The sequence below is a fragment of the Chrysemys picta genome, chromosome 3 (assembly GCF_011386835.1).
Source record: "Chrysemys picta bellii isolate R12L10 chromosome 3, ASM1138683v2, whole genome shotgun sequence".
In the NCBI taxonomy this organism is placed as follows: Eukaryota; Metazoa; Chordata; order Testudines; family Emydidae; genus Chrysemys; species Chrysemys picta.
This window is the reverse complement of record NC_088793.1, coordinates 136,829,925-136,850,402: the sequence shown is the minus strand read 5'-3', so window position 1 is coordinate 136,850,402 and position 20,478 is coordinate 136,829,925. Positions and strand designations below refer to the sequence as shown.

The window sequence follows — 20,478 nt, the reverse complement described above, 5'->3', positions numbered from 1 at the left end:
TCAAACTACTTGTTTCAACTTTGGTATCTGTTTAAGTATCAGGATGAACAAACTCCCTTTTCTAAAATCAGAACTCTGTCCAAAAACTGTAAGGTTCTGAAAATTTCCCTTCTTTTCCCACCAACTCAAATCCATCCAAGTTTTGGACACAAATGCAAAAATCCTACAAGAAAAGTTGTTCCTCTAAGGTTTCCCACTCTTGCAGATTCTGAATGTTTGTATAGTTCAGATAGTTTTTTGAAAAAGCCAACTGAACTGAATCCAAATTATAAATCTTTTAGGTTCGCCCTTCACTAGTATGCATGTGACTACATGAAATTGCAGCTCAACTTTCAGTTCTTTCTCTCAAAGTGTTTAAGGTTTGAACTTGTTTTGATTAAGGAGAACCCCACCCCACTCATCCCATTTCTAGCTCTCCCTATCCTTGAAACCTCTTCTAGCTCTTTTGCATGCCCATCTTAGTACAGTTAAACTACCTTGTCACTGGCTGGCAATGTTTGCCTGAAACACCCCACCTTGCTGGTAAAGGCTTGAGTGGACTCTGAAAAAACATCTACAATGTTTTATGGCCATTTACATTTTGAGTTCCTACTGTGGTATCTCATAAAAATCATCAACAGCAGCAACCCAAATTTTCCAGACCTGCAATAAGAAAAAAGCAAAATGAGTTCAAAAGAATGCAGAGTTGGCATAAGATGGATTTTAATCCTGAACCCTGAAAAACCAACATTCCTACCTCACAGGGCTGTCATGAGGTTAATTAATGTATGCATTTAAAGCACTTTGAAAAATGTAAAGCACTATGTAAGTGCTGAGTATCACTATGATAGTGAAAATACATTTCCACAATGTTTATCCATAAACAGGAAACATTTGGGGGCAAACCATGTATTTCTATTTCCTTATGGCTCCTAATGAAGACAACGGAACCCCTATGGATGCATCTAAGGGAAAATTTGGAATAAGATATGTGACAGTATGCCACCAATAGCTATACTTGTACCAATACAACTTACAACAGGTGTAGACACTGCAAGCAATATTTAAAGTCCAACATAAATTATACATTTGGATTTTTGATGTATTATGTATTATATTTTATGCAAATGACATACTAATCCTGCTATCATGAATCCAAGCTGGCCACCACAATCTTGCCTCAAAGCAACAGCATATCTGCCAATATGTAAACAGAGAAACAGACCTAGACATACCTTTTGACCATCTTGAAATACATTTGAGTAGAGGAGTTGGAAAATCCAAGAACAAAAATGGCCACATATTTTGCTAAATATTTAGTTATCACTTCCCTGGAATAAGGATGGTTGTCAGGTATGCAAAATTCACATATAAATCTGCCATAAAATAAATATACCCTTATCCCATAATTGCCCAACATACAAAGATAAATAAAATAATAAAATAGTCATGGACATAATTTGAGTCAATGCAGAGTACTTAGAATTGCACTGTAATTAAAGCCTACATCCAAAATACTTTTGGCACAAACACCACTCTGACACTAGCTGGCACTGTTTTTTAGAGTCCTGAAATTCCAACACCTGTTTTCAATTAATCTAAGTTTCTCAGACTCATTGGCTTCACCTGCTGTACATGCTAATATGTTGCTCCAGGCTCATGCTTGTTTGATGCCTGGATTCTCACAGGACTTTTTACTTTGATGCAGATTACTTATTTCCTTCCTAGCTTTCCAGAGCATCATCACACCCATAAATCCTCCTGAAAAATCCTTGCACTGATCTTCATGGCTGCATAATCTTGTAGTCTATATAGCAACTGCATTGTTGAGTCTTTTAGATGGAAAATGCCTTTTACTATTAAGATTTCCACAACTAACCAATCAATAATTCCTCAGTCTTTAAAAACCAGAACATGCTGTGTCTAGATTTTTTTTTGTAATATATATACACATACAGAGAGAGAGAGAGAATATACTATATAGTGTGTGTGTGTGTGTGTGTGTGTGTGTGTGTGTGTGTGTGTGTGTGTGTGTGTGTGTGTGTGTGTATGTACCTTATGTTCTATATTTTAAAAAGGAATCACTTAAGTGAAGCCACCTAGAGGATGGATCACAACTGCAGTTTAACTGCAAACTGACAAAACAGTTTACAGGAAGAAATAAGGACTAGAATATCCAATTGAAATTGCACTGAGAGATTTATTTTGACGAATGTAACACCTCTCAGTGACATAGTTATACCTACATAGGTTGGTAGTGTAGACTAAGTCCCAGAGAAGAGCACTACTTACACTGAGGCCCTGATCCAAAGTCCATTGTAGAGAATGAGTGTCTTTCCAATAACTCCACTTTGGCAAAGACCCTGAATATCAATTTTAATTCCTGGTGAATGCTGGGTATTCTTTGGACAGGCATCACTTCATACACCATTAATGTATAGCTACCACTGGAGTAAAACACAACTGTTTAACAATATACCACAACACTACATATCACAGTAGGACAGTAAACAAAGAATGACTGTTAACTGAAACTGCAGGTGGAGTTTTAATAGGCAAGTCACAATTATCCAAGATAGACTGTGGCTAACATAGTGAAGACCTTGACTTGTTTGACAGTGTTGTTACCATACTTTGAGAAAGAGGGTCAGTACTAGTTTACTTTTTATAGTTTCTTTGGAGTAAAATATTCATGCAGAATAATCTAACATGCAAAAGATTTCACTTTTTAATTAGTCCAGTCTCGTGAACAGTACAATAGTGTACTTTGGACAAGACAGATCTATATGCAGCAGCGACCTAAATTAGAACAGAAACAGCTTAAAAAGGATTAAGATGTCCTAGAAGAACAGCAGTGGAGAGTAGGGGTTCCAGCAAACAGCACAGGTGCTGTAACAATTTGTATACTGGGAGTGCTGAGAGCCATTGAATCAAACTGTAAACCCTGCATATAAACCACTATATGGAAACCACTTCAAGCCCGGGGGTGCTGCAGCCCCTAACACTCCTTGTTCCAACACCTATGGCAAACAGAGTGAGTAGAAATTACTATTGGAGGAAATTTATAAAATGGCTTATCAATAATTTCTCTTTCTCGTGTAAGCAGCGAAACAATTAGCAAATGGTTCACAAAGGACATTCTCACCTCTCCAGATCTATGTAGGTATATGTAAAGACCCTAATTACTGTGGTATCTTATCTGTTCTTCTCAATGTAAACCCTGCTCCTTGCAAAAAAAACCCTGCTTTTAGTAAATCTCTCTTCACTATGGCCTGGTCTACACTTCGAGTTTAGGTCGAATTTAGCAGTGTTAAATCAAATTAAGCCTGGACACATCCACACGACGAAGCCCTTTTTTTCGACTTAAAGGGCCCTTTAAACCGGTTTCTTTACTCCACCTCCGACGAGGGGTTTAGCGCTGAAATCGGCCTTTGCGGGTCGGATTTGGGGTAGTGTGGACGGAATTAGACGTTATTGGCCTCCGGGAACTATCCCACAGTGCTTCATTGTGACCGCTCTGGACAGCACTCTCAACTCAGATGCACTGACCAGGTAGACAGGAAAAGCCCCGCAAACTTTTGAATTTCATTTCCTGTTTGCCCAGCGTGGAGAGCACAGGTGACCACACAGAGCTCATCAGCACAGGTAACCATGATGGAGTCCCAGGATCTCAAAAGAGCTCCAGCATGGACCGAACGGGAGGTACGGGATCTGCTTGCCATATGGGGAGATGAATCAGTGCTAGCTGAACTCCATAGCAGTAAACAAAATGGCAAAATATTAGAAAAAGTCTCAAAGGCCATGAAGGACAGAGACCATAACAGGAACGCACAGCAGTGCCGTGTGAAAATTAAGGAGCTATGGCAAGCCTACCACAAAGCCAGAGAGGCAAACGGAAGGTCCGGGGCAGAGCCACAAACATGCCGCTTCTACACGGAGCTGCATGCCAGGCTAGGGGGTGCAGCCACCACTACCCCAACCGTGTGCTTTGACTCCATCAATGGAGAATCACGCAACAGGGAAGCGGGTTTGGGGTACGAGGAAGATGATGATGAAGACAATGAAGACAGCTCACAGCAAGGAAGCGGAGAAACCAGTTTCCCCAACTGCCAGGATATGTTTATCACCCTGGACCTGGAACCAGTAACCCCCGAACTCACCCAAGGCGTGCTCCCAGACCCTGAGGGCACACAAGGGACCTCTGGTGAGTGTACCTTTGTAAATATTACACATGGTTTAAAAGCAAGCGTGTTTAATGATTAATGATTAATTTGTCCTGGCAATTGCGGCCAGTACAGCTACTGGAAAAGTCTGTTAACGTGTATGGGGATGGAGCGGAAATCCTCCAGGAATATCTCCAGAAAGCTCTCCTTCATGTACTCCCAAAAACCTTTGCAAAAGATTTCTGGGGAGGGCTGCCTTATCCCATCCGCCATGGTAGGACACTTTACCATGCCAGGCCAGTAGCACATAGTTTGGAATCATTGCATAACGAAGCATGGCAGCGTATGGCCCCGGTGTTTGCTGGCATGCAGACAACATCCATTCCTTATCTCTCTCTGTTATCCTCAGGAGAGTGATATCATTCACGGTAACCTGGTTGAAATGGGGTGATTTTATTAAGGGGACATTCAGAGATGCCCATTCCTGCTCAGCTGAACAGAAATGTTCCCTGCTGTTAGCCACGCGGTGGGGGGGAGGGGTGAAGTGATCATTCCAGAGAATTGGGTGTGTGCGGGGTGGGGGGGGGGGGGAGTAGTTGGGTTTGTGCTGCATGTTAACCTCGAAACCGCAGCACCTCCTTTTACGTTGCAAACCTATTTTAAATGGCCAACCCAACGGGTGCTTGGTATGGGAAATGAGGGCGCTGCTGTTTGAAACCATTCCCACATGTTATGAAGGTTAAAAAAGCCAAAAGACTGTGGCTTACAATAGCTGCCTGCAAGCCAAATTCTGTTGCCTGGCACTACGTGAGTGATGTCTCACACCAAACCGGCAGACCCTCAATATAAGAGGAAAAATGCGACCTTGTAACAAAAACACACGTGCTGTGTAATGTGAACAGCAAATTTTAACGTGAAAGAGTGTACCCATTGTTCTCTAAAATGTGTCCTTTTTTAACCTCTCCCTTCTCCTCCACCAGCTGCAAATGTTTCTCCTTCGCAGAGGCTAGTGAAGATTAGAAGGAGAAAATGGCAGACTCAGGATGATATGTTCTCGGAGCTCCAGATGTCCTCCCACGCTGACAGAGCACAGCAGACTGCATGGAGGCAGTCAATGTCAAAGTGCAAAAAAGCACAATATGAACGAGAGGAGAGGTGGTGGGCTGAATCGCGGGCTGAAGAGAGCAAGTGGCGGGCTGAAGAGGATAGGTGGCGTCAGCTTGCTGACAGAAGGCAAGAGTCGATGCTCCGGCTGCTGGAGCATCAAACTGATATGCTCCAGCGTATGGTTGAGTTGCAGGAAAGGCAGCAGGAGCAGAGACCACTGCTACAGCCCCTGTGTAACCAACAGCCCTCCTCCCCAAGTTCCATAGCCTCCTCACCCAGATGCTCAAGAACGCAGTGGGGTGGCCTCTGGCCACCCAGCCACTCCACCCCAGATGATTGGCCAAGCATCAGAAGGCTGGCCTTCAATAAGTATTAAAGTTTTAAAGTTTTAAACTGCAGTGTGTCCTTTTCTTTCTCTCCTCCCCCACCCCTCCCGGGCTACCTTGGCAGTTATCCCCCTAGTTGTGTGATGAATTAATAAAGAATGCATGAATGTGAAGTAACAATGACTTTATTGCCTCTGCAAGCGGTGCTCGAAGGGGGGAAGGGAGGATGGTTAGTTTACAGGGAAGTAGAGTGAACGGGGGGGGGGGGAAGGGGGTTCATCAAGGAGAAACAAACAGAAGTTTCACACTGTAGCCTGGCCAGTCATAAAACTGGTTTTCAAAGCGTCTCTGATGCGCACCGCGCCCTGCTGTACTCTTCTAACCGCCCTGGTGTCTGGCTGCACGTAATCAGCGGCCAGGCGATTTGGCTCAACCTGCCACCCCATCATAAATGTCTCCCCCTTACTCTCACAGATATTGTGGAGCACACAGCAAGCAGCAATAACAATTGGAATATTGGTTTCGCTGAGGCCTATCCAAGTCAGTAAACTGCGCCAGCGCGCTTTAAAACGTCCAAATGCACATTCTACCATCATTCGGCACTTGCTCAGCCTATAGTTGAACAGGTCCTGACTACTATCCAGGCTGCCTGTGTATGGCTTCATGAGCCATGGCATTAAGGGGTAGGCTGGGTCCCCAAGGATAATGATAGGCATTTCAACATCCCCAATGGTTATTTTCTGGTCCGGGAAGAAAGTCCCTTCCTCCAGACCAGAGGATTTGAAACAGACCAGAGTTCTTGAAGACGCAAGCATCATGTACCTTTCCCGGCCATCCCATGTTGATGTTAGTGAAACGTCCCTTGTGATCCACCAGGGCTTGCAGCAGCATTGAAAAGTACCCCTTGCGGTTTATGTACTCGGTGGCTTGGTGCTCCGGTGACAAGATAGGGATATGGGTTCCGTCTATCGCCCCACCACAGTTTGGAAATCCCATTGCAGCAAAGCCATCCACTATGACCTGCACATTTTCCACAGTCACTACCCTTGATATCAGCAGTCTTTGATTGCATTGGCTACTTGGATCACAGCAGCCCCCACAGTAGATTTGCCCACTCCAAATTGATTCCCGACTGACCGGTAGCTGTCTGGCGTTGCAAGCTTCCACAGGGCTACCGCCACTCGCTTCTCAACTGCGAGGGCTGCTCTCATCCTGGTATTCTGGCGCTTCAGGGCAGGGGAAAGCAAGTCACAAAATTCCATGAAAGTGCCCTTATGCATGCAAAAGTTTCGCAGCCACTGGGAATCGTCCCACACCTGCAACACGATGCGTTCCCACCAGTCTGTGCTTGTTTCCCGGGCCAAGAATCAGCGTTCCACACCATGAACCTCCCCCAGTAATACTATGATTTGCACATTGCTGGGGCCTGTACTTTGTGAGAGGTCTATGTCCATGTCAATTTCCTCATCACTCTCGTCGCTGCGCTGCAATCGCCTCCTTGCCTGGTTTTGCTTTGGCATGTTCTGGCACTGCATATACTCCAGGACAATGCACATGGTGTTCATGGTGCTCATAATTGCCGCGCTGATCTGAGCGGGCTCCATGATCCCAGTGCTATGGTGTCTGGGCTGAAAAAAAGCACGAAACTATTGTCTGATGGAGGGAGGGAGGGAGGGGCGAGTGACGACATGGCTTACAGGGAATTAAAATCAACAAAGGTGGCCGTGCATCAGGGAGAAACACAAACAAGTTTCACACAGAATGACCCCCCCCCACCCAACATTGAACTCAAAACCCTCGGTTTAGCAGGCCATTGATTTCACGGAGGGAGAGGGAAGCAAATGAATACAGAACAAATCTGGTCCATCTATCTTTTACATCTTAGGCTGGCAGCATGTTGCAGCATGACTGATAGCCATCGGCATCTTCTGGGTGCTTGGCAGAAGATGCTGTATTACAACTGCTAGCAATCATCGTCAAGACAGTTCAATAGGACTGCCGACAGGACTGAGTCTCCAGGAGACAAAACATGTCTGCCCAGGTGCCTCTGACCAAACTCACTGAGGAATACTACGACGATGGATACCAGTCGTAATACACCGTCTACCGCCAAAAGGCAATTAGCTGCTGCTGTGTAGCAATGCAGTACCACGTCTGCCGGCACCCGGATGACATATGGTGACGGTGAGCTGAGCGGGCTCCATGCTTGCTGTGGTATGTTGTCTGCATAAGTAACCCAGGTAAAAAGGCGCAAATCGATTGTCTGCTGTTGCTCTGACGGAGGGGGAGGGGCCTGACAACATGTACCCAGAACCTCCCGCAACACTGTTTTTGCATCATCAGGCATTGGGATCTTAACCCAGAATTCCAATGGGCGGCGGAGACTGCGGGAACTGTGGGATAGCTACCCACAGTGCAATGCTCCGGAAGTCGACGCTAGCCTTGGTACTGTGGATGCGGTCTGCCGACTTAATGCACTTTTAGAGCATTTTATGTGGGGACACACACAATCGACTGTATAAAACAGATTTCTATAAAGCCGGTTTCTATAAATTCGACCTAAGTTCATAGTGTAGACCTACCCTATCTGTACACCAAATGGAACAGGCAGATTCAGGCTATGCCTACACTGCAATCACAGGTGTGACTGCAGCACATGTAGACATTCCTAAGCTGGCTTTGATCTAGCTAACTCAAATAACAAGAGAAGGGAAAATGCAGCATAAGGTAGTTATCCGAACCTATACTCATGGTCCCAGGCAGGCTTTTGCAAAAATGGCTTCACTGCTACTGTTATTCTAGCTAATTAGATCTAAGCTACCTTGGGTAGGTCTACAGGTGCTACAATCACATCTCTGATTTCAATATAGACATATGCATAATTTTTAAAAATGTCCTATTTCAAGGCAGACCTGCAGTCTCCAAAACCCTCACAAAACCATGAACACTGAGTCTGTTCATATACTTGTGAGACTTCAGTGGATTTGATCTTAATTCATTCTGATGTAAGGTGGTAGCAGTTAGTTTATTCCAACTTGAATGATTCTACCAGTGTGGGAGAGATTCTGTATAGTTAAAGAGGGAAATACCACTGGAACCAGTATTCTCTCTCAAAACAGATACAGTGATTGCAACTTCAAAAGTGTGAGAGTAGAAACAGGCCTTTTATGCCTAAGATTGCCTGTCTTTAAACAGTTAGTACAATATTTACCTAATTTACAGGTATCTTGTGACAATTAACATTTTTAAAATTGTTTTAGGTCATCCAGTGAAAACAACTATAGAAGTACAAAGTATTTAGTTAATATATAATCGTTGTTGACCTTGCTTTGTTTTTGGCAAGAATGGAGATGTCAATAAGTTCTCATCAAAAGATTAATTCAGCCACTTAAGTTGCTCAAATTTGGGACCCAACCTTCCATCCATGACTGTCCCCTTATACTGGGTAGTTTCTTTACTAGCCTGCTCAACACCTAGAATAGAGACTCAAATTATTAAGTATACACAATAACATATTCAAAAGACAGATGATACATACAATGTATACTTCGGTATGAAAGTGAGAGATTCTTTTTCATGTTTGCTTTTTTCGTATAGTGAGAATGACTCCTGTTGCTCAGCTGTTTCTTTTGAAAGCAAGAGCTATATTTAGCTTTAACTCTTTTTCACATTGCTTATGATGAGCTAGATTCACAAAGGCCATGGGTGCCTAACTTCCACTTTCAGAACCTAAATCCCAGAATGATACTGCACTGGGATTCACAAAATCCCTGCTCAGCTGCCATTGACCCAGGTAAGCTAATTAACTTGGCACCTAAATTTTTGCAGTAAAAGTTCCCTAGATGCATATGTTTCTGCCTGTGTGCCTGCACACTGCAGCCTCATTCTCTGTGTCTGGGCACTTAATCCTCAGGGCAATGCACTAATGGGGGGAAGATTTCTCCACCTAACTCACCTGTGGGGCCCAATCCAGTAAGCAGATCTTGCTGACCAGATCAGCTCCATAGGCAAGCTGCAAAGTGCTGGGAAGGGGAGGCAAGCCTCCCTCATAACTTTTAGCTCATTGGTTGGGATACTCACCTGGGATGTGGGAGAGCCCTGCTTCAAGTCCACCCTCTGCCTGAGGGAGAGAAGGGATTTGAACAGGTATCAGCAAGTTCTCAGGGCTATCAGATATTCTGATATAGGGACCCTCAGTCTCTCCTGTTGGAGCTATTCCATTGTGGATAAATAATTTAAAAAATCATTGAGCCAAAGAGACAATGCAAACATGAGAGTGAGTCCTGGCGATTGGCACACTCACATGGGAGGTGAGACATTCGGCATCCAGTCCCCCTGCTCTATGGTTTTTAAAATGATTTATCCACAGTAGAACAGCTTCAACAGGATAGACTGAACAAACCCTATATCAGAATATCTCAGCGCCCAATGGTTAGAGCACTCACCTAAGAGATGGCAAATCCAGTTCAAATCCCTTCTCCCACTTAGGTGGAGGGGAGACGTGACCCAGAGGTCTTCCACATCCCAGGTGAGTACCCTAACCCTTGGGCTAAAAGTTATGAAGTGACTCTCCTCCTTCAGTGGCCACATGCAAAATAGGATGGGAACCTAACACCCATGAGAATTCTAAGCAAAGGGAGGTGCCTCTCTCCCTGGCAGGGCTTAGGACACACCTGTTGCCCTGACATCTCCCAGTGGCTAGCTTAGGTGATTCCCTCCCTCATGTGCTGGCTTTTGTGAATCCCATTCTGAGAAGCCATTCTCTCCCCCTTCATTGTGTAGGAAGCCTTAGGCACTGAACTCAGGCTTTGTAAATCCTAGTGATTTTCTAGGATGCTATGCCTAATTTCCGTTGTGAATCTAGCCCAACACCTCTCTCTATATCATGTACACAAACATATACGTGCGCGCACACACACACACACACACACACACACAGATTAACTAAGTAAATAGGGCCGTGTTTATGTCATACCAATTTATATATAATTTGGGTCAATAATGTATCGGTTTGAATAACTAGTATATGGCTTGTCATTAACTAAATCAAACGGTGCCCGGTTATTCAAACTATGTAATATTTACACAACACTGAAAAAAGTTAAGCTTATCCCTTATATACCTACATGAAAAAACTTTAAAAATAGATGGACTATATCATCACAGAAAAAGAACTACTCTTGGTTAGATTTTCAATTAGAATGTGCTGGATGTAGCACTCAAAGGGCAAAATAAGTAAAATGTGCTGAATAAATAACAAATGTTTCTGACCCACAGAAATTAGCATCAAAGGACACAAATAGGTACACAGTATTCTTATTGCAGCATATGAAATTATTAGAACCTCAAGGCATATTACCACACTCTGTTTCCAGTTACTGTGGTTCCTTGTTGCTTGATGTGTGTGCTTGTTTTGCTTTATGCACACAACTGCCCACGCTCCCTCAACAGTCCATGAAGTAGAATTTAGGAGAATCCAAATTATTTGTTTCCTTAATCTCAAGTTTTATTTTGTGCCTTCTATTTCCCCTCAATAAATAAATGAATATATAAAGGCACACAACAATCTAAATGGTATTTTAATAGTACAATATTGTATAAGTACTCTTTAGACCAAATGGACAGAGAAGTGACGGATGTACAGCTTTCAATCAAGTAAAGACATCCACACACAGATAAATGTATCCTCTGTCCAGGATTCAAACTAAATCTTTTTCAGTTGTAGAAAAAAATGGTTTGGTTCCACAGAGGCTCGAAGCACTAACATTGCTTTCCTTTAAGTTTGTTGTTATGAAGCTAGATTTTAAGAACATCTGGCAAGCTCTGGGGTATCCAACAAAATGTTGGTGTTCACAGTGAACCAAAATAGGGAAAGTCAGTCACAAAATAAAAGCTTCTTTCCTTGAAAAAGATGGGGGTGGGGGGGACAAAAATCTTTCTTAGCTTTGTTAGGAACCTCTTATCAACCGTTTCAATGTAAATGAACAAATTTTCCATATCTAGACACCTTTATTGAAAGCAATAAAAATAACCATATCTTATCTATAATCCTGAATATTTACTCAGCTTTCATTTATCCCCTATTTATAAGCAATAAATGACTATTTAGCTGTGCATGCATGCTTTCATAGTGTGAATTATAATTTTGAATCTCATTCCTCCCCTTCAAAAATATGTGTTAGTCCTTTTAACATTATATATGTTGTTTCCCTTAGCTGAGAGATGTAAATTGCTTTTCAGAATCCTTCTCTTTTTATCCAACACTGCTCCCTCCAACCCCATTGCTTCTCAAGCTAGGAACATAATCAAAGTAGGAGAATTAAACACTGTATATGCATCTGATCAATTGGAAAGTCATGAAATAATGATTGTTTTTGTATTTTTCCTGAATACAGTGTGTGTGTGTGGTGGTGGTGGTGGTGGTGGGTATTTTGGAAAGCCCTTTTGTGAATTGGTCTCAAAATGTGTCAGTTTAATTACAGGACTTCTTACTAAAATTGTTCCTTGCTATAAAGTAGGTAATTTGTACCACTCACAGGGACAATTGCTTGGTCATATCAAAAATAATATAGACTTACTTCTTATTTTATTGAATCATGATGATCAACTACACCACTGCAAAATGTATGTGCGGACACTCTTTACAAACTCGTTCTCATTCTAAAGAACTCCCATCTTTCTCACCTTCAGAAGGACCTCAGAGTTCTTAGGACCCTTTTAAATTTTGGTTACATTTAGGTTTGGCTTTTTCTGGTTTATTTCAAAAGTTCACTGCACATAGATCGGTTTTATTTTTTTATTTACTTTGATTATGGATGAACTGTTTCACTCCTCCCCCCTTCAGTCTCAGTTGGAGCGGCATATTTTTGAAGCTATTCACTGTCAGATTATTTATTTTAAATAAATGTAAATAACAGTAAAGTTGTCTATACAAGGGTCTAGGTGGTCTAACACATTATTAATATTGTAATATAACCCCAACAGCATTAAAACTATCTTTTAGTTAAGAACTCTGCCACCAGTCACCTATAAAGAAGCTCCTGTCCAGCCCTTCATCATTTTTTGGGAAGCATAACATAAGCTCCCTCACAAAAGCAGAGGGTCACCAAATCTAGGCTAATTTGGATAAAAAAGATTAGGAACATCAGGATGCTCCATCAGTCTTCTGTGGACTTTAAATGGCCCCTGACCAGACCTTGGAAATGCTGCCAAGGGATAGAGTTTTGAAGAGATTAAAGGACTGATTTTCAGAAGACACTAGTGATTTTAGATGCCTCCATTTGTTTTTAGTCCTCAACTTGAGACACTTTCCAGGGACCTGATTTTCAGTGGGTGGATGCTCAACAGTCTGTCTCTATTTATAGTGAATGTGAGGGAGAAAAAATTTCAAAAGCTTTCAACCTGCAAGAGCAGAAAAATAAAGATGCATACTATTGAAGACAAAGAGGACGGCATATGTGACAAACCTCTATTTATTATTATATGTCATGTAGGCTCAGCTAAAACAACAAGAAAACAATGGTTTAAAATGCCGATGATGAGCACTGACAAGGAACCAGATGAGAAAATCTTCTACCATACTGCTGTGTGGGTCCACATAGAATCTACCAATTTCAATTATAAAATTATAATACGAGATAGGAATCGGGTTTCACAAAACAGTGGAATCAAGCTAAAATTACTTGATGATTCTTCTATGAAGCCCTTAGGCCAATCTTCACTACACTGTGCATATATCACCAACTGAGAGCAGATGAAATAATTTCTACTTTTATTTCTGAATACCATACAAGAATGTGAAATGATTTTCCTCAATTGCTAGCTCCACCTACTGAAACTGCCTTACAAGCTTTAAAGTAGTCTTCTTTACATTCTGTGACCTGAACAATGCAGTGTCAGTCTTTAGATCGCCCTATTTCCACATATTTAGTATTTTTACATGCTCATATTATTGCCTCAAGTACTGTCTTTGCCATTCTGATAAAAACAAGGGTTAGTTTCTCTGCTCCTGTTCTGGTACCACTTAAGCAGTGCAAAGTGACTGGAATCTGGATGCAGCTGGCCAGTTAAAAAATGTCCCAGAGAGAAATTCTCAGCTGGTGTATCTTATGCCAACTGCCCCCTAGCCTGAGGGTTGTAATACGAAGTGGTGGGAGAGACAAGAAATAAGGGTATTCCTCTGATTCAACAATTAAAAGGTTGACATATGGCCCCCTTAAGGCTAGCTGTCATAAGTTACAGCAGCCTAAAGGTTCTTCATCTCCCCTGAAGCCAAACAGACTAGTGTAGGAGAGAACATAGCATTAAGTATGAAATTGGAGTTTAGTCTTTAACTTTTGTACAGACAGGCGACCGTTCAAACTTCTTTATACAGCTGCCAATATACCTCAGTCATAGACTTGCACAAAATCCATGTCATACCAAATCCTCATTCTTCTCTATGACAGGGCTGCAAATTGTACCAAGTTATGGAGTTGTTTTAAAATGTGAATCAATACCTAGGAAAAACAGGGACAAAAACAGCAACACTTTTTCACCTGTAACTTACCAAGGGATTTGAACATAGCTCTCCAGAGGTGAAAAGGTAGTGCTTTCTTTCACATTCGCTGTAGCAATTACCTTCGGTGATCCTATGTTTGTATTTTTCTACATTCCAAGATGTAGAAAACAGATACTTCACATGTAGTCTGGAAGAGGTCTCGGACAGCTTTAAGATTTACTTGTTTTTGTTTGTTTTGTTTTGTTTTTAATTTACAATGGCTCAGATTAGGTGTCCTGTATCTCAGCATTCCACTGGGAATTTTACCTCCATTGCGGCAGCAATGACTTGCTTAATTCTAAATTCGGTGGTTTTTTCCAGAGTAATGGGGTCTGGGTTTCAGCAGAGGATATTTGTAGTTCTCTGCATCCTGACTTGTCTGAGTTAACAGTTTCCTAACCTGTTTTTCACTTGTTTGCTGGCATAAAGCATCAAGAACCTAACTAAGAGGGGATACGATAGAGGTCTATAAAATCTTGACTGGTGTGGAGAAAGCGAATAAGGAAATGTTATTTACTCCTTCACATAACACAAAAACCAGGGGCCACCCAATGAAATTAATAGATAGCACATTTAAAACAAACAAGAGAAAGTATGTATTCATGCAACACATAGTCAATCTGTGGAACTCTTTGACAGGGGATGTTGTGAAGGCCAAAAGTATAACATGGTTCAAAAAAGAATTAGGTAAGTTCCTGGAGGATAGGTCCATTAATGGCTGTTAGCCAGCAAGGGCAGGGATGCAACACCATGCTCTGAGTGTCCTGAGCCTCTGTTTGTCAGAAGCTGGGAATGGACGACAGGGGATGGATCACTTGATGATTACCTGTTCTGGTCATTCCCTCTGAAGCACCTGGCACTGGCCACTGTTGGAAGACAGGATACTGGGCTAGATGGACCATTGGTCTTACAAGGTATGTCCATTTTAATATTCTTATCCAATGCTCATTAAAATCAATCAAAAGACTCCCATTGACTTATGTGAACTTCGGATCCAGATCCACATTTGTAGGTTGCACTGAAGTTTTATAGGCAACAGTAAACCGTGTGAGTTACTCACTGAATTTTTGAGCTTTCTGGAAATGTTGCACTAACACACCAGCAAATTATGAAGCATTTGAAGAGTTTTATTAGGCTGACTGCTGTGTGCACCAGTGCCAGTGCTATAGTATAACAGAGTAAATATCTTCTGGCCATCTAGGGGATCTTCTTATACCACTAACAACTAGCAATTCTGAATGAGAAAATTAAGTTCAAGAATTTTTTTGTGCATACTTTCCTGTAATTCACAAATAACCTTTTTTTCTAGTAAAGCTTTGCAAGCCGTTAATCTGCAACAAGAAACAATACATTTGCCCAATTTTCATAATCCGTAAAATAGACTTTACACTGATAGACAGAAAAACACTGAATGCCAATCCACTGGCTACATATTAATATGATTCCATTTGAGTTGAGACTGAAACCAACAAATCTGGTACCACAGCATGTTTTTTGTCTCTGCTTATTTAAATCATATATACTTTATAAAACAAGCATCATCGTAATATTATTTTGTGCAAGCCTCCTTCCACACTTCATGGATCATTTTGTTCAGACTCTAAATCATTTTCCAAGATAACTTTTGTTGCCCAAAATAGGAAGGCGCTGCATCAAACAAATAACTTAGAAAATATAAAATAAACAAGTAAATATAAATAAAGCTGCAAAAAAGTTAGAGCATAACCTGCTTTAGCATCTGTTTTAAAGGAAACGCCTTCCTGCAGTAGCTCCTTTAAGGCCAGATCCTACCACCTGAACTCACAATGCATTGAAAAGCATGGGAATATTTGTGAGTTCTGGGTCTCATCCAAAGCCCAGTGAAATCAATGAAAATGTTCCCAACGGGCTTTGGGATCAGGCCCTATGCTACTGATCAGTGTAAGGATGGGAAAATCTGGCCTGAAATATTATCAGGGAAGTGTGGAGGATTAGTCACCCTTACTATAAAACACAATTGTAGCTACTCTTCTTGGGTTACCAGATTGCTAGTTTTCCCTTAACTAACAGCCAACTTTGTTGTAGTTGAAAATGTTTGCTGTGTACTTTGCACAAGATTCCTGGGACTTTTTGGTGCTTCTACTTCTCAACTTCAATATGAACTGGAAGTGCAGAGATGCTTGTAAGAATGAAGGACATTTCCTGATCAGTTCTTATATTATCTGAATTTTTGTGCCCATCCATTGAGGCAATATCAAGGACTTAATTATAAATCCTAATTATAAAACCAGGAAATTTAAGGACAAACACTAACAATTATTCATCCCCTTGTGCTTATTAGTTGCAGGCATCTCACTCCAGTACACATCAGTAGCATTACCATTATTTCCATAAATAATGCACTAGTGGGCTCATCTGTTTTGATGCCATTCATTCAATTCACCTTCTCTGCTATCACCATTCTGCTAACTTGCCAGTTATGATGGATTAGGACAGTCCTGCTACTAGCTTGGCAGGTAAAATCCACCTAGTAATATCATTCATGAGCTGAATCACTGCTCTAGTCGATCAATGAAGTAAGAAAAAGGAATAAACAGAATGTGACATGGACTGTTGAATGACCACATTGGAAACATTAAAGTAGGAAACAAAATGGAGAATTTTACTATTTGATAGGCAGTGATTTAGTTCAAAATTGAAATATTCCACGTGAATCAGATACCATTGTATCTGGGAGTTCTGATAAGCAGAGTAAAGACAGTGGCAAGCCAGAGTTCAGACCCAAATCCAAACCTCTCCTAACTTAGTGTTGCTAGGTTTGTGAGGTTTAGTAGAGGATCTTTATAGAGACAGACATGATCTGTGAAGTTCAAATGTGAATCTTTATCCAGGTCTAGACTTCCCTAAAGTTCCAGGGTGGTTCTGGTGAAGGGTCCATAATGTTTGTCTATAATGGTTGATGCTAGCCATAATAGTTGTTACCTTAGCTGGTACTAAAGAAACACAAGTAGCAAGTATTACACTTTTGGGTAAACTCTGTTTCTAAGTCAGGAAAAATGTTAATTCATTTGTATTATTTTTTCGTTAGTTTGTCTGACAAACAGAAAGGTGTAAAGTTTTCTTAATAGATTTGTTGTCACCTTGCTAGTAAAGCACCTTTTCCCTGCCTTTTCAGATCTGTTGTCAGTATACTCTCAAAGTAAGCTACAGTACTATGATTATCCAGTAAAGAGTCCTTGTTTATTCTTTGATCTTACTACTTAACATGTGACTTGAACAAATTATCTTGTTTGTAACGTCTTTATATATTCTCTTCTTAATTATCATAAATGTCTAATGAACAGCATCTGGCATTCTCTCTGTATGGCTTTTGTTTCGTCCCTATGTAAAGATATCACACATTTAATATTTTTAAAAATCTGTTCAATATTAAAAAGTTCTTATATATGAAGTAGGAAACCAAAATTTAAATGCTGTTTTCAAACAAAATTACAGCATCTATTGAACTGACTTTGTTTACCAGTCAAGTGTAATGAGGACTGGGCCCAGCAAGGTACTGAATGAGCTAGGTATAAGGTACTGTGGAAGCATCTTAGATTCTCTCATTCCTTGCGCCCTAGAAATGATTTCCCCCCTTTACTTAGGCTCCCCTCCTTCTCTTACAACCTCGGTACAGCTTCTCTAATAAGGCTTTGTCCACACTACAAGGTAAGGGTGTGATTCACAATTTGCATATACATATTCGTGCTAGCTCAACGAGAGATAGCGTGAGTATAAACAGTAGTGTACTCAAGGGAGCACACACAGCGGCGGAACGGCTTAGCCATGCTGAGTATGTACCCATGGGGTTCATGGCCACTACTGCTATTTATACTTTCACTAGCTCTCATGAAGCTAGCATGATTAAGTATACACAAACTGGGAATCACACCCCTAACTCATGGTGTGGACATAGTATAAGAGCATAATTCCACCACCCTCATGTACCTTAACTCCATTAGTAGTCTTACTGATTTCAGTGGCATGGCTCATGGAGTAATTGTGGTGGAACTGCAACCAAACTGGGGCTCTTAAATAAATAAATATTGGACAAGGTGTCCTTTCATGTCCTCTAGGATTTTGTATTTTATAAACAAAGGTACCCCAATTTCCAATAATGGAGAGAGAGGAAAATCTATAAGATTAATTACATTTGTTCTGGCAGTACATTTATCTCCTGAAAACTGTCTTCAGATTTTGTCTGGCTATAGGGTGGCTGGTTTACACCCTTGCGCTTTTACCACAGTAGTCCTGATCTCATATCTTAGACCACAAGTGAAAATGAGTTTTGGGATGAAGATTCTCCATCCCCATTTTTACACATCACAAAATGCCTCCCTGCTTGAGAAGGTTGACTCAAGAGTCACAGATTTAACATAGCTAGGTATTAGACTTATTGCATCTTATAGAAATTATGTGTTTGGGGAAATTGTAGGGTTTTCATCAGTAGTAGAAAATATTTTTTTTAAATTAATGAGATAGTTTCGCTATTCTCTCAGTTTGACCATGTACAAAAAACTAATTCTAATCTCACACTAGTGTGCAGAAGGAGTAACTTCAGTAAAGTTCTATTCAGTAAAGCACCACACCTCTGGAAAAATGATCACAATAAGGTCCTGTGGTGTTAATGACTAGGAAGATGGACAGGCTTTTTTATATTTAAGGAAGTTGGCTCTTCCACCAATTATGTCACAAGACTTTCCATTTCATGATAAGTCAGTATGCAGAAAACAGAAGCTGGAAATATGTGGTACACTTGCTGATAAGGTAAAAAAAAAAAGGGAAGAATGAGGTCAAGTCTCTAGAGCACTCTGCTAATGCAGCAAATAAAAAGCCTGGTCAGGAAAAAAATACAGAAATCAATGAATGCCCAAGGGACTGCATCACAGAATCAACAGGTGTCAGATAACCCATCAAACAATATCATTTTGCTTAATAATTTGCCAGAGGAGACAAATGAGGTGATGCGGTCTATGCTGTTTAACCAGTCCCCTGGTTTGATCATAGTACATTCAGTACCTGGGAGACAACACTGCATTTGTGGTGTTTGAAAAAGAGAAACAGGCAAGTGCTGATGAAGAACAGGCAGAAGGAAGATATTCTCCAAGGACGGATGAACATATTATTAACTCATGCATGAAAGTGACACACACAGAAAAATAACAGCAGTGGTAGTTCCCCTAAAAAGGGCTTCTGGGGGGTTATTTATTTTAATGTGACATTTTTCTTTCCGGAAAATTTTGAAGTGGTTTATTCTTCTAGGAGTGATGAGAACTTTATGTATAATTAAGGATTATTTATTTGAGGCAACTACAAAATTTCTGCCAATATACTGGATGTAAAGCTCTGTGCAGAAATCCTAACTTGGTAAAAGAGATTTTTTTTTCTTTTTTAAATCAGAAAACCAAGAAAAACTAGGTCATCAACATACATGCACAAGATTTAGTAAAAAAAAATCCCCACTGACAACTACAATAACAAAGAAATATAGCTAGTGAAATATGACTTTATATCTGATTTAAATAAATTAAAATGAACTAAAATTGGGTTGTAGGGTAGTTAGTTGTCTAATGAATTATATAATTCCTACAACTTTATAGTGAAATGGGCCAGAAAAAAATTAAAACTAATCTATAGGAACAAAATACTCAAAACTATGTTATTCCTTTAAGAATAAGTTTCTAATTAAATACATTGATTAATTAAAGTCCTGCATGATCAAAGTTGACAAGATTCACTTTTATAGTTTCCATGAAATTACCAGAAGCTTTGTTGTATACAGACTGTCTCCTGAACCTGTATTGCACCCACAATCTTGTGTGTACATAGACAGCATACGTAAAGTCAGGGCCACCCAGAGGATTCAGGGGGCCTGGGGCAAAGCAATTTTGGGGGCCCCTTCCATAAAAAAAAGTTGCAATGCTATAGAATACTATATTCTCATGGGGGCCTCTGTGGGGCCCAAGGCAAATTGCCCCACTTGCCCCCTCCCCCACTCCGGGCAGCCCTGCATAAAGTATGTAGGTATACATAAGAATTAAGAATATACATAGTATTTTAGCACAATACATATGCAGTATATATGCTATTTAGTAGAACTATGCAAAATACTGGATACACTATCAAACTGGCACAGTTCACATATCTGATAATTTTACAACAAAAAAAGGTTATATTTCACTATAGCAAAAACACACTTCTAGCAAAAGAATTTCACAGGTAAAAATCTAGATCTCTTTGTATTCAACACTGAAAAGAACAGAGTGCTACCACACCTCAGACTGGGCAAGTGTAAATGAGGATATTGAAAACTCCATGGCCAGTCACAATTTATTACTGCACATCA

The 20,478-nt window shown here is 40.8% G+C and overlaps 1 protein-coding gene across 2 annotated transcripts in view; it reads right to left on the bottom strand.

Moving 5' to 3' along the window:
- The window catches only part of CHRM3 (cholinergic receptor muscarinic 3), a 486,843-nt gene that overhangs the window by 309,322 nt on the left and 157,043 nt on the right, over window positions 1-20,478 (bottom strand). The gene's annotated exons all lie outside the window — the stretch shown is intronic.